The sequence below is a fragment of the Chiloscyllium punctatum genome, unplaced genomic scaffold (genome assembly GCF_047496795.1).
Source record: "Chiloscyllium punctatum isolate Juve2018m unplaced genomic scaffold, sChiPun1.3 scaffold_154, whole genome shotgun sequence".
Lineage (NCBI taxonomy): Eukaryota > Metazoa > Chordata > Chondrichthyes > Orectolobiformes > Hemiscylliidae > Chiloscyllium > Chiloscyllium punctatum.
Genome location: NW_027309888.1, coordinates 93,185 through 108,214, shown reverse-complemented (window position 1 = coordinate 108,214; position 15,030 = coordinate 93,185). Strand labels below are relative to the sequence as shown.

Sequence of the window (15,030 nt, the reverse complement as noted above, 5' to 3'; positions counted from 1 at the left end):
GCTAAACTCATTCTTCCAACATGATTGTGTGATCCTGAAGTCTTCCTGCACTCTGGTGATATCACTCAGTCTCTCTCCATGTGGTATCCCTCACTGTGTGGGTCGAATTGCTGCCTCTGTCAGCGTCTCTCACTCTTGCAGCTCCTCCAGATCCTGAGCTAACAGAATTCTCCACTCCAGAGAGACTCAACAGCACAGGCCAGGGATGGAGTTTGGGATTTTCCAGATCTCTGTGGGGTTCATTTCCATTCTCCTTGTGTAACCCTCACTGCATCAGTCTAATTTCCCATTCTGTCTATTTCTCTGTCTCCTGTAGGTACTCAGGAAGTTGCTGACTCAATAGACTTCCCAACTGCTGTGTGTCTCATCCATCACCTCATTGAAGATGGTTGGTCAGCCAGAGAGACAAAGGGCAGGGAGACCGGGAGCCTTCAATAAATCCTGCAGTGAGGTAAGATCACTCATAGTGACAGAGCAGAGAGCAATGAGAGGGCTCCAAACATCGCTAACAAGACAGGACGCAGATACAGTGCTGGATGGGGAGCACAGTATAGACACACCCCGTGCTCAATCACCACGTCTACTTTAACTTATGTTGCAGTGAGACAGCATCGGGAGTTCATAGTTATCAATCCAGTCCTGTGCTGTCTTAGCGAGCATCAGTACAACAGAGGGGAGAGTAGGCCTCCGACAAGAGGTTGTGAATGCTGCCTGGGATCTTTCTGTTCTGTGTTCTCCCTCCAACACTCTACTAAGACTCACTACTCTGCAACACCATCTGTGGCATGGCTTGTGCACCAGTGTCTTCAGTCATTTTTAACTCCTACAATAGTCCCTGTCCCTGTAACCTCCTCCCTTCCCGATACTCCCTCCACATATTTGAGACATACTGCATTCTAGATTACCATCACTATCGCTGTAACTTGCTTCAGTGTCTACAACATGCCTTATTTTGGTACACTAATCCTCTTTAGTTGGATACAGAGTGATACAGCACGGAAACAGAACCTGTGGTCAAACCCCTCAAGGCTGCCCATGTTTCTTATACTCAATGAGTCTCATTTGCCTGCATTTGGCCCTTATCTCTTCAAACCTTCTCCTCTCCATGTACCTGCCCAAATGTCTTTTCCATGCTGTAATTGTTTTTGTTTCTCCCATGTGCCTGAGGCAGTCTGTTCCGTTTATGCACCATCCTCTGTGGATAATGTTCCCCTCAGCTCCCTCTTTAAATCCTTGCTCTCTCACCTCCTGTTATACCCTCTAGTTTTGGACTCACCGACCCTTGGTTATTCACCATTCTTAGGGTCACCTCGTGGCCTCCTCTGCCCAAGGGAAATATTTAGGACAAAGTTACAAATATCTCCAACATATGTAACAAAGTGCTGGCCAATGTCGGCAAATGTGCCAAATATCGCTTTCCCCACCCTGTCCACCTGGTATGCCACTTCCGAGGAACAATGTAACTTGCACCGTCTGGTCTCTCTCTCTCTCTCTCTCCGACAACCCTGGCCAGAGCCCTTCCATTAACTGTATTAGTCCTCCCTGGTTTGTCTTAACAAAATCCAACCCCTGAATTAAACTCCATCTTTCATTCCTTGGTCCACTGGCCCAGTTGGTCAAGATCCCCTTTGATAACCATATTCACTGCCCACTACACCATTCATTTGATCATCAACAAACGTTCACACAATCACTCCTATATTTTCAACTAAATCGTTTATGTCGATGATGCACATCAGTGGGCCCAGCCCTGATCCTTTCTTCAATAATGGAATCAAACCATATTCTTGTCATAGAGCCATACAGCATGGAAACTGACCCTTCAGTTGATACCCACCATAATCTAAAACTAAACTCTTCCCAGCTGCCTGTTGCTGGCCTATATCACTCCAACCCTGCCCTATTCACCTGTTTATCCACATATCTTTTAAATGTTGTAATTGTACGCACATCAACCCCTTTCTCAGGAAGTTCATTCCACACTCAAACCACCTTCTGTGTAGCAAATTGCCCCATATCTTTTTTTTGAACACCTCTCCCCTCTAACCTTAAAAATATGGCCCCTGATCTTGAGACTCCCCCATCCTGAGGAAAAGGCAACTACCATTAAATTGATCCATATATCTCATTTTTTTCATAAACCTTTATAGCATCATGTCTCAACCCCCAGGCACCAGTGAAAAAAGACTCAGCCTATCCAGCCATTTTTCAGATCTCAAGCCTTCCATACCCAGCAATATCCTGGTAAATCACTTCTGAATGTCCTGCAGCTTAATAATATCCTCCCTGTTAACTGGGCGACCAGAACTGGACAGAGTCTTGCAGAACAGGCCTCACAAATGTCTATGCAAACTCAACATGACGTCCCAAATCCTACACTCAATGGACTGAGCAATAGTCAGGCATGCCAAGCACTGTCTTATTCGTCCTGTGATGCAGCCTTCAAGGATTATGTACCTGAACCCGGAGGTCCCTCTGCTCTAAAACACTTATCAAGGCCTGAGCATTAGTTGTATAAGCTCTACCCGTGTTTGTTTTACAAAATGCATTACCTCGTATTTATTCAGATTGAATTCCATTTCTACTTTTTCAGCCCATTCATTCACCTCATCAAGATCCCTTTGTCATCTCACAAAACCTCCTTCACTGTCCATGATGCCATCCTCCAGCCTGCCAGCCCATCACACATGGCTGTCTGTAGTACACATACCTTTACTCGGGCCTCCACAATTTTTTCCCTAGCATCCCACAGTGTCCTGAGATACACTTAATCAGGTTCTGGGACTTGCCATAGTTTTGAGTTTTAAAACCTCCAGCGCCAGCTCTTTTATAACATGCACTCTTTTCAAGTCATAGAGATTTACAGCATAGAAACAGACCCTTCGGTCCCCAACTCGTACTGGCTTACCCGGTCTAAATAAATCCATTCCCTTTTCCAGCATTTGGCCCATATACGTCTATACCCTTTTAGATTAGATTACTTACAGATTAGATTAGATTACTTACAGTGTGGAAACAGGCCTTTTGGCCCAACAAGTCCACACCGGCATGCAGAAGCGTAACCCACCCATTCCCGTACATTTAACCCTTCAACTAACACTACGGGCAATTTAGTATGGCCAATTCACCTGGCATGCGCATCTTTGGACTGTGGGAGGAAACCGGAGCACCCGGAGGAAACCCACGCAGACACGGGGAGAATGTGCAAACTCCACACAGTCAGTCGCCTGAGTCGGGAATTGAACCCGGGTCTCTGGCGCTGTGAGGCAGCAGTGCTATCCACTGTGCCACCATGTCCCCCACCCTTACTATTCAGATGCCAATTTTAAATGTTGTAATTGTATCAGTCTCCATTACTTTCTCTTTCAGCTCATTCCATACACACATCACTATGTGTGTGAAGAAGCTGTCCCTTCAGTCCCTCTGTAAACCATTCACCTCTAAACTTAAATCTATTCCCTCTATTTTTGGACTCCCCAACTTCTGGGAAAAGGCCTTGAATGCTTACCCTATCCATGCCCCTCATGTTCATATAAACCTCTGTGAGGTCATCCCTCAGTCTCCGATTCTCCAGTGACAGTAACCCCAGCATATTCAGCACCAACCCGGGCAATATCTTGTTAATCTTTTCTGAGTCCTTTCAAGTTTCACAACATCCTTCTTGTAGCAGAGAGACTGGAATTGCAGAGAACTCCAATTGTGGCCTAACGTATTACTCTTGTTCCCTGAATTCCCCAGTCTTTCTCCACAGTAAGTTCTGGAGTGAAAAAAATTGTTTAGGATCTTAGCAAATATCCTGCAGTTCCACACATCGATGGCCTCATTGATCACTAAAGGACACTATTTTGTCCTGAGTTACTTATGTACTCTTAATATACTGATACAATCACTTTTGGATTCCCCTTTCCTTCTCTGCTGAGGCTATTTCATGTAGCCTTTCTGCAATCCTGTTTTCTACTCAAAGTGTATTCCTACAGCCCCTGTATATCCTCAGGAATTCCCTTGATCCAGCTGGCTATACCTGACATGTGCCCCCTTTTCCTTGACCAGACCCTCAATAGACAGCCAGTGTTTCCGAATGCTGTCAGCATTGACCTGCACACAAACAGGAACATGCTGGCGCTGATCGATCAGTTTATCTTACTTTTAAAATATTCTCACTTGCCAAACTTCCCTTTCCCTGTAAATAATTCCCTTCCCCAATCACATTTTCAAAGTTCCTGACTAATACGGTCAAGATTGGTCAGGCTCCATTTTATAACTTGCACTTGTGGACCAGGCCTGTCCTTTTCCAAAGCTATTTTCAAACTACTAGAACTGTGATCACTTTGGCAAAACGCTTTCCCAAATCTCAGTCCCTCTCCCTACCTTAATTCCCAAGTGGAGGTCAGGTTTTGCCCCTTTCTCTTTTCAGGCCATTTACATATTGATTGGGAGTTTTCTGGAACACAATTACCAAATTCCTCCCTTGCAAACACTGAACACTGGCAGTCCCAGTCTAGGTTTGGAAAGTTCATAAACGCTACTATAACAGCCCTATTATTATGGTTGATATTTAAGGTGTCCCGACATATTTGTTCCTCAGTCTGCCACAGATTATTCGGGGTCAGCAGTCGCATCGTATCAAAGTGATGACCCATTCTTATTTCTCAGTTCCACGAACATAGCTTCACTGGGCAATCCACAGGAATATTCTCTCTAAGTACTGCTGTGATGATTCATGCAATCAAAACCCACCACCACACGTCCTCTCTTGCCTCCCCTTCCTGCAGCATCTCCACCTTGAAACAATGAACTGTCAGTCCTGCCCCTCCCTCAGCTGTGTTTCTGTAATAACTATAATATCCCAGTCCCATGTTCCAATCCATGCCCTGAGTTCATCTTCCTTAGCTGTCTGGCCCCTTACATTGAAATTAATGCAGTTTAATCATCAGTTTTCCCCCATTCCCTGCTATGTTCTTGCCTGCCTTGTCTGCTGAAATTGCTGTCTTTAACTCGTGTACCAGCCTCAATCATCTTTCTGGCCTTACGTTTATTTAAGGTCCAACACCCTGCCAGACTGGGTTATATCCTCTCAAGCAGCTCTAGCAATTCACCCCACCAGGATATTTGTCCCTCTCCCGCTCCCAGTTCAGGTGCCATTCCCACCCTGTCACCCTGTGCTGACACCTTCAGGGATCTATGGACTTGTCCACCAAGGTCCCTGTATTCCTCAGTACTCCGCAAGGACCTACCGTTTATTATGTCTGTACTTCGCTTATCGTACCTCCCACAGTGTATTACCTCATTTCGATCAGAACTAAACTCTGCTTCGATTATCATCCGATCGACATCGGACAGCAGACAGAGACCATCCTCCTCACTGTGAACAACACCCTCACCTTTCATGTCATCTGCAAACCGACTAATGATACCTTCTGCTTTCACATCCGAGTTATTAATGTTCAATGATTCCTGCACAGTTTCCTGTGGTACACCCGGTGGTGAAAGTATGCTATCCACCAATTTTGCATCCAATTTGCCAACTTGCCTTGGAACCCAGTCCTTTTGAACCAGCCTTCCATGTTGGATCTTGTTTAAGGACTTAGTCAAGTCCATGTAAACCACATCATCTGCAGCGCCTTCATCAATATACTTAAGCATCATTTTAAAAAAAAAGCTGAATTGAATTCCTCGGACAGTATCTTCCTCTGCCAAATCCATGATGACTAAACCAAGTTGATCCTTACCTTTGCAAGTGTTGATTCATCCTCACAATTGTTTCCAATAATTTCCCTCCTCCTGCTGTCAGACTATCTGCTCTGTAATTACCTGGCCTATCCCTGCTGCCCTTCTTGAACAAAGGAACCATATTAGCGATCCTCCAGTCATTCAGCACTTCACCTGTGGCCAGCAAAGTATTATATTTATCCAGCAATTTCTGGGTAATTAGCATGGGGTCAAAGAATGCTGGTCCAGGCAGTGACACCCACATCCCATGAATGAATAAATAAAAATACATATGTCCCTCCCTACCTCTGCAAACCCCTCCAGCTGCAGCAATCCGTACTGGCTTTGTAACACCGTTCAGGCCCTGACCTCTCTCTGTCACTCTCTCACCACCTCCAGCACCTTCACTTCTCCATGTTCGTATCGTGTCAATAAAACTTGGCAACGATTCCCCTTCCCATTGCCACCCCTCCTGCTAGCAGACCCATTGCAATCCCTTTAAAACTTACTCTAAAACTCTCTCTCACTTCAGGACTTTTAGTACTTTGTGGTGATCTTCTCAGCCTCATAATCTAATATGATCCATTTTGTCCTGAGTGAGGTACCGGTGGGGATTTTTTGCTGGGTTTTTGTCTGTTTCAGTGGAATATCCTTTTGTTGAGTATTTTTCACTGTTCCTTCAAATGTTTTCCACTGTTCATTTACAGGCGCATATTTCAGTCTGTTTAGTCTGTTTATTTTGGTCAGTTCTCCTCTCCAACTCAGGTAATTGGCTATTTTTGTTTCTAGTTGTAGCTTGTCCTTTCTGTGTTTCACTTTAAAACTTTATAGTTCTTTAAACTGCACATTATCACAATTTCCCAGAGGATCTCTCCAGGTGACGTTACTCATTCACTAAGTTTTATCACACAACAGTCGCTCTGAGACAGTTACGTCCCTCGCCAGTTACACAATCTGTTATTCTAAGAAACACTGAAAAAAATTCTCTGAACTCCTCTTCCAATGTCACTGTTGTCAGTGTGATTGTCCCAGACTTTGCGAATATTAACGTTTCACTGAGTGTTCACCATGCTTGTATTGCCCTCCATATGAATATTTGTTTTTCCAATCTGTACAACCCACGTTTTCTCTGTAATCTGCTCCATTCACCTGAAACATTCCTGTCTATGTAAAACACCCCATCCTACCAACATCCTTATCCCTGTAAACTGCTCCATTCCTCCCAAACTCCCCATCTCCATGAACCCCTGTAGGCCCGACAGCTCTCCACATTTCTGTAACCTCCTGTGGCTCAAAGGTCCTCCCTCCCTGTGAAACCACCTCCAGTTCCCACACCCCTCCCAGTCTGGGTCATCCGCTCCAGATCAGGCCATTGCTGTCTCTGTTACCTCATGCAACCTTAGCAACGCCTCATATTTGTGTCTCTTCATTCAGATCGCATCCTCTCCCGCTTCCCGAACCCTCTTGCTGCCATCATAACCCTTGCTATTTAGAAAATGGAATAGCACATTCCAGTCCAAGTCCTTCCGCCCTCAATATTGTGCTGACCTTTTATCCTACTCTGAAGATGAAACGAACCTACATATCTTACATATTACTATCATTGATGTGCCTATCCAAGAGTTGCTTAGATGTCTGTAATGTGTCTGAATCTACTACCACGGCTGGCAGTCCATTCCACGCACCCACCACACTCTGTGTAAATAACGTACCAGTCCCTTCCATGCAGACAGGATATCCCAACCAATCTAGTCCTACCTGCCAGCACTTGGCCCATATCCTTCTGATATCTAAGCTAAACCTTCCGCCAATTACCTGAAACTTATGTCCCCTTGTGATTACCATTTCACCATGGGAAGTAGTCTCTGGTTATCCACTCTATCTATGCCTCTCATTCCCTTGTACACCTCTATCAAGTCACCATTCTTCCTCCTTCGCTGTGATCAGAAAAGCCCTAACTTCCACAATCTACCTTCTATGGGCATGCCCTCCAGTCCAGGCAGCATCCTGCTAAATCTCCTCTGCACTGTCTTTAAAGGTTCCACGTCCTTCCTACAATGAAGTGAACAGAACTGTTCACAATATTCGAAGTGTGGTCCAACTGAGGATCTGTAGAGCTGCAGCAAAATCTCACATCTCTTAAATTCAATCCCCCTGCCAATGAAAGCCAACACACCATCCGCCTTCTTAACAGCCTGTCAACTTGGGTGGGAACCTGAGGGACACAGGATCCCTTTGTTCCTGCACGCTGCTAAGAATCCTACCTTTAACCACGTAAAGGTTTTCTGCAGAATCCTCCAATCGAAAACTATCCCTATCTTTGTAAGTTCCTCCAGTCCCTACAACACTCATAAACTGTGAAACCTTCTCAAGTCCATATATTCCTAATGTCTGCAATATCCTCCTGTCCTGATGTCACTCCATATCTCTGTTACCCCCACCATCCTGCAGTGCTCTTCTGGGGAACATTGCAGAGGAAGGAGGAGTTGGAGAGTCTGGGCCATGTTACAAGGTATGAAGGGCTGCAGAACTTGGAGGATGGTACAAATGTCGGAAGGGACGTGGGACTTGAAGAAGGTTAGGTGTTCCGGGATTCATTGAACCTGCAGGATAGGACAAGGGATGGCTTGTGGAACCTGGAGGATATTATGATTTGAACCACAGGTAATTTTTGATTGGAACATTCAGCCGATCTTATAGTCATAGAGATGTACAGCATGGAAACAGACCCTTCATTCCAACCCAGCCATGCCCACAGGATATTCCAACCCAATCTAGTCCCACCTGCCAGTACCTGGCCTATCTCCCTCCAAACCCTTTCTATTCATATATACATCCAAATGCTTCTTAAATGTTGCAATTGTACCATCTGTAAGACTGGCTGAAAGATCCAATCAAACATTACCTGTGGTTCAAATCATAACATCCTCCAGGTTCCCCAACCCATTCATGGTCCCATCCTGCAGATCAGATATCCCAACCCAATGTAGTCCCACCTGCTAGCACCCAGCTCATCTCCATCTAAACCCTTCCTATTCATATACCCATCCAGATGCCTTTTAACTGTTGCAGTTGTACTAGCCTCCACCACTTCCTCTGGCAGCTCATTCCATATACTTACTATCCTCTGCGTGAAAATGTTGCCCCTTTTTATCTTTTATATCTTTCTACTCTCACCCTAAACCTCGCCCTATAATTCTGGATTCGCACACCCCAGGAGAAAGCCTTTGTCGATTTACCCTATCCATGTCCCTCTTGATTTTATAAACCTCGATGAGGTCACCCTCAGCCTCCAACTCTCCAGGAAAAACAACCACCACCTGTTCAAACTCTCCCTATAGCTCATCCCTGGCAACGTTGTTGGAAATCTTTTCTGGACCCTTTCAGGTTTCACAACATCCTTCCGATCGGAAGTAGAACAGAGTTGCATGCAGCATTCCAAAAGTGGCCGAACCACTGTCTTGTACAGCCACAACATGACCTCCCAACTCCTGTACCCAATACTCTGACCAATAAAGGAATGCATACCAAGCACCTTCTTTGTTATCCTAACTACCTGTGACTCTACTGTCAAGGAACTCTGTATTTCATTTGAAAGATTTCATAGACAGGTAGAGTGGCCCGAGGTCTTCTGGGTAATGCTAGTTCAGTCTAAGCTGGTAAGCAGAGCCAGTGAAATATTTGCAGCGCTGTCTCTCGAATGGTCGAGTGATAATGCACATGTCAAACAGGCTATTTTAAGTGCTTATGGATTGCTTATGAAAGGGAAGCCACTACAATTACCTTTACCGTACCATTGCTATCTGTCAAAGCTCTTTCAGGTCTATATCCTCCGAATTGTTGAAACCTGCTCTCACAATTGCAACTCCCGTTATTTCCTAACATTGTTGAGTCTCTAAAACCATCCCTTTCAGGTTAATCTCCTCCACTGCATACAACACTCCAAGCCTGTGTAATCTGTTCAATTCCTTCAGTTCCTATATACCTATGAAGAGGTGTGACTGCTTTGTGGCCATTGTATCCTCATTTATATCTGCAAAAGGCTCTGCTCACTGTAGCATATCCTATGCCCATAAGTGAATCTGGTCTCTCATAAGACTCTCTATCACTCTCTCCTCCAGTCTCTACAAGCTTCCCTATCCCTGTCGTATCTTGCAGCATGCACACCACGCACTCTCTCTGACATACCTTCCAGTGCATAAATTCATCTCTCCTTCTAACTGTATCCAGTCTACAACTTCATCCCTGTCCGTGCAACATCCTCCAGTCCATATACTCCTCTCTATTGCTGCAGCATTCTCCAGCTTATATCATCTTCCATGTGCTTGCAACATTCTCCAGTCCATACGACCCTCCCTTTCCCTGTAATATTCTCCAGTCCATACGACCCTCCCTTTTCCTGTAATATTCTCCAGTCCATACTACCCTCCCTTTCCCTGTAATATTCCCCAGTCCATACCATCCACCCTATCACTGTGATATTCTCCAGATCCCACAACTGTTGTTAAATGTACGACATCCTGGAATCCTGTGAATGTTTCTATGCCCTGATCAACGTTGTCCATGTAACGATCCACAACCCTACACACATCCCTATCTCTGGAATCTAATCAAATACGCTTTATTTCTCTATCTTCCTCCAAACAATAAAATGTTTTCTCCTGCGAACAATCTGTAGCAACTGTAACTATGTTTAACCCTGCAACATTGTCACACCCCCAAACATCTCTCCCACTCTGTGACCTCTAACCATCCCTCAAAGGCCCTCTCTCGGTGACACGCGCCATGCATTTGCAACAAGGCAGATGGAATGACAGCATTAACTGAAGGGAACAGATATGATCGAACTGTTATTGTGGAGGTGTGGCTGCAGCATGACCATCGCTGGGATGTGTTTATTGAGGGGTTGTAGGGATTTAGGCAGGATCAGCAAAAAACCAATCAAGGTCCCGTTTTGTTGTGAAGAAAGGACGCAGTCAGTGCATTAGTGAGACAGCCAATTTAACCTGGGAATCAAAATATAGAGTCATTTTGAATCGACAGCTTCCAAATAGCAAGGGGGATCTGGGAGATCAAATCACAATCCATGTATGTTGTTAAGGCGGATGCAATATTTTCTTGGTGATAGTGGACAGAGGCATGTGCAGTGGTCAATTTCTGATTGGACGTCTGTTTCACAAGGATCAGTGCTGTGATGTCTGTGTGTAATTTATATCTGTGATTCAGATGAAAAGGTCAGCAGTTTGAGTGGTAATTTTGCAGTCGACATTTGGAAAGGCATGTAATGATTAGGGATAGTTAGGGGAATTGTGGATAGTGAGGAAGAGTGTTCATGGTTGCAGCAGTACATACATCAGCTGTAATGTTGGGCAGAGATGTGGCAAATTGAATTTCATCGGGACAGGTGTGAAGTGATATATTTATGAAGTCAAATGGAAGAGAGAAGTACACTAATTGACTAGTTGGAAACATTGATAAACAGAGAGACATTGGAAGCAAATCCATAGCTCCCTAAAAATAACAACACAACAGGATGTGGTGGTCGAGGGGGAGTATGGCATGCTAACATTTATTGGGCACAGTATTGAGTACAGACTTTTGCATGTCATGTTGTGACTGAATGAAACTTCATTCGACCATGGTTGGAAAGTTGCGTGTCATTCTCATCGACACACCACAGGAAGGATGTGGAGGTTTTGGGGAGGTTCCAACAGAGGGTTGGCAGAATATTGCCTGGATGACTGTGTTTAAGGAGGTTGGACGCAGTTGGATTGTTTTGCGAGAATATCCGAGTCTGAGGGGTGACCTGGTACAGGTAAAGAGCATGAGGAGAGGCGTGAATAGTGTGGATAGTTGGAATCCTCCTTCCAATGTCGAAATATCAAATACTAGGGCGCATCGGTTTAAGGTGAGAGTGAGAAGTTTTAAGTGAGATGAATGAGGCCAATTGTCTTTACCGAGCAATGTGATTATTGAGGGGTTGTAGGGATTTAGGCAGGATCAGCAAAAAAACAAACAGGAGGTGGGAGAGGTGGCAACAAGAGCAAACATTTGAAGGGCATTTAGACAGAAACATGAACAAACAGAGAATAGAGGGATATCGCCCATGTGCAGACAGATGGGATTAGTTGAGAATAGCATCATGGTCAGCACAGCCATGGTGGGCCGAAGGGCCTATTACTCTGCTGTACTGCTCGATTTTCTAACTTAACGACATCTAACCTGTCAAAGCCCCTCCGAATCCTGGATGTTTCATTCAATTTCTCTCCCATTCTTCAAAACTCCAATAGGTTCAAGGGCAATCTCCTCCACCTCTTCTCATTGGAAAATCCCGCCATCTCCAGGATCAGCCGAGCGAACCTTCCCTGGCCTGCCTCCAACACAAGAATGTCTTTCCTTAGGGCACACATACTATTCATTATAATCTAGGTGTGGTCTGACTTGTACCTTGCATCGTTTTAGCAAGACCTCCCTATATTTAGACTCCATTCCCTTTGCCTTCTCGATTACTTCCTGGTCCTGTAAGCTACCTGTTTCAGATTGAATCACAAGGATTCCCAAAATCCTTTGTGCAGTCAGTCTGAAACCAAACGGTGTTAGCCTGACAGTAAGTCGGGAACGTGCTGGAACGTGCTATAAAGAATATGACAATAAATGAGAACTAGATACTTAGAAACAATGTGAGATGTATGATTTTATAAAAGGGGAATATTTTTAAATCTGTTGCATCCTATATTTTGGTGTGACCATAAATGGCAGAATAGATAAGGGTGGGGAAGGCTAGTTGCAGTAGAGGGATATTTGAAATTTCAGAAGCATTTTGACAAGTTTCAACAAGGGCTAAAAATTAGCTCGTGAGAGAATAGGGCCCCTGAAAGGTGAATGAGGCTGTCTGTGTGGAATCACTGCTGATGGGGGAGATACTGAACAAGTATTGTGTGTTAGGCTTTACTGTGGTGAAAGACATGGAAGCTCGGGAACTTGGGAAAATACATAGGGATGTCTTGAAAAGAGTTCACATTGGAGAACAGGAGGTGCTGGATGTCTTAAAATGCAAAAGTTAGATAAAACCTTTGGACATGATCAGATATACCCCAGCGCCTTGTGAGAAGCGAGGGAGGAAATTGCAGGGCCCCTCTCAGAGATATTTGTATCATTGACAGCTACTACACACCAGTGAGACTGATGGCAGGGTGGTAAGTTGTTGGAGGAGATTCTGAGAGAAACGATCATCGTGCATTTGGAAAGGTAAGGACAGATTAACGATCGTCAGCATGGCTTTGTGCACGGGAAATCATGCCTCAAATGTGAGTGTGGAGGTAGACAAGTGAGAGGTCAAAGCAGAGCAGTACACGATGTCCACATGAACTTTATCAAGGCCTTTGACAAGGTTCTACATGACAGACTGGTTAGTAAGTTTAGATCATACATAACCAGGGAGCACTCACTAACTAGATACAAAACAGGATTGAAGTAGGAGACAGAGCATGTTCATAGAGGGTTACTGCTCAAACTGCAGGCCTGTGACCAACGGTGTGCCATGGGGTTCAGTGCTGGGTCACTGTTGTGCATCGTTTATCTAAACAGTTTGGATGATAATACAGGATCCATGATTAGCAAGTTTGTGAGTGAGACTAAAATTGGTGATAATGTGGACAGTGAAGTGGATTATCGAAGAGTACAATGGAATCAACAGTACTGCTGGACCACTGAGGTTAGGAATAACAGGTGGAGAAATGCAAGATGTTGTATTGTGGTAAAGCAGACCAGGCTGGACGTGTACAATTAATGTTCGGGCCTTGGATATTGTTGTGAATCATTTCATTGATCCAGGGACGCAGGTACACAGTTTTTTGAAAGTAGCGTCACGGGTAGACAGGCTGGTGAAGCAGGCGTTTGGGATGGTCACCCTTCATTGGGCAGAGCATTGAGAGTAGGAGTTGGGATGTCATGGTTTATCTGTAGAGGACATTAGTGAGGCCACTGTATAAGCATTGTTGATTATCTGGAAAAAATCAACTTGTTCACGTATGTCCTTTAGGGAGGGATATATGATATTTTTACCTGGTCTGGCTCACATGTGACTCCAGTCCCACAGCAATATGGCTGGCTCTGAGTTGCCTCTGGGCAATTAGCAGGAGGGCAATGGATGCTGGTCCATCCGGTGATATCCTTAGGCCTTGAATGAATCAATGAAATACACATATGTCTATCCCTACCTTGGCAAACAGCTCTAGCTGCAGCAATCCGTACTGGCTTTGTAACGTTGTTCAGGCCTTTGCCCCTCTCTGTAACACTCTCACCACCTCCAGCACCTTCAATTCTCCCTGTTCCACTCCTCTGATTAAACACTGACAATATTTCCTCTTCCTACTGCACTCCTCCACATTTCTAAATGTTGGTTACTTCAGAATTGATCGGTTCTTTTTCATCTCTTAATCAAATCGGCCAAGACCGTCTGAAGTGGGAAGGAGCATTGGGAAGGTGTCAAGCACCTCGAGACTTTCTGTGGGGAAAACGGGAATCCAGGAGAAAACAACACAAGGAGCGCGCTGTCATGTCAACACCCCACCCACCCCCTTTCCACGTTCACCTTCTGCCTCAAGTGTAACAGAGTCTGTGGAAGGCCACATCGGTCTGTACAGCCAACTCCAGACTCCCCCACCCCCACTGAGAGTGGGAGAGAGTCAGCCTCATCTGTGAGCCACTGCCAAAGAGATGATGAGATAGGAAGGTTGAATCCCCTCACAATTATCCCAGTGTCTTTGTTACAAATTCAAACAATTCCCTGTTGATGCAGTGTTTAATAATGTCATATCACTCAGTATCTCTCCATGTGGTATCCCTCACTGTGTCAGTCTATTTACTGCCTCTGTCAGCATTTCTCTCTCTTACAGATGGTCTGAGATCCTGAGTCAACAGAATTGTCCATTCCAGAGAGATGCAGCAGCACAGACAAGGGATGGAGACTGGGATTATCGAGATCTCTGCTGGACTCAGTGCCACTCTGCATGTGTTATCCTCATTGCATCAGTCTAATTTCCCATTCTGTCTATTTCTGTCTCATACAGGTAATCAGGATGTTCCTAACTCCTGTCTCATCCATCACCTCATTGAAACTGGTTGGTCAGCCAGAGAGAGATGGAGAGGGAGATCTGGAGCCTTCAGTAATTCCTGCAGCTGGTAAGATCACTCACAGTAAACAGCACAGGGTGGAGGTAGACCAGGAAGACAGGACAGAGATATAGAGCTGGGTAAGGAACAGCAACATTCTAGACTTCATTCTCACCATCTTGTGAGGGTCCTGCTTTCACCTCCTCT

The 15,030-nt window shown here is 44.9% G+C and overlaps 1 long non-coding RNA gene across 4 annotated transcripts in view; it reads left to right on the top strand.

Moving 5' to 3' along the window:
* The window catches only part of LOC140471685 (uncharacterized), a 76,644-nt gene that overhangs the window by 50,388 nt on the left and 11,226 nt on the right, over nucleotides 1-15,030 (top strand). For 3 of the 4 annotated variants that reach the window (XR_011957169.1, XR_011957168.1, XR_011957171.1), the window contains 2 exons: nucleotides 317-451; nucleotides 14,781-14,963. This is a non-coding gene — a long non-coding RNA (uncharacterized lncRNA). The remainder of the gene's footprint in view (nucleotides 1-316; nucleotides 452-14,780; nucleotides 14,964-15,030) is intronic. The other variant, XR_011957170.1, reaches the window with a different exon arrangement.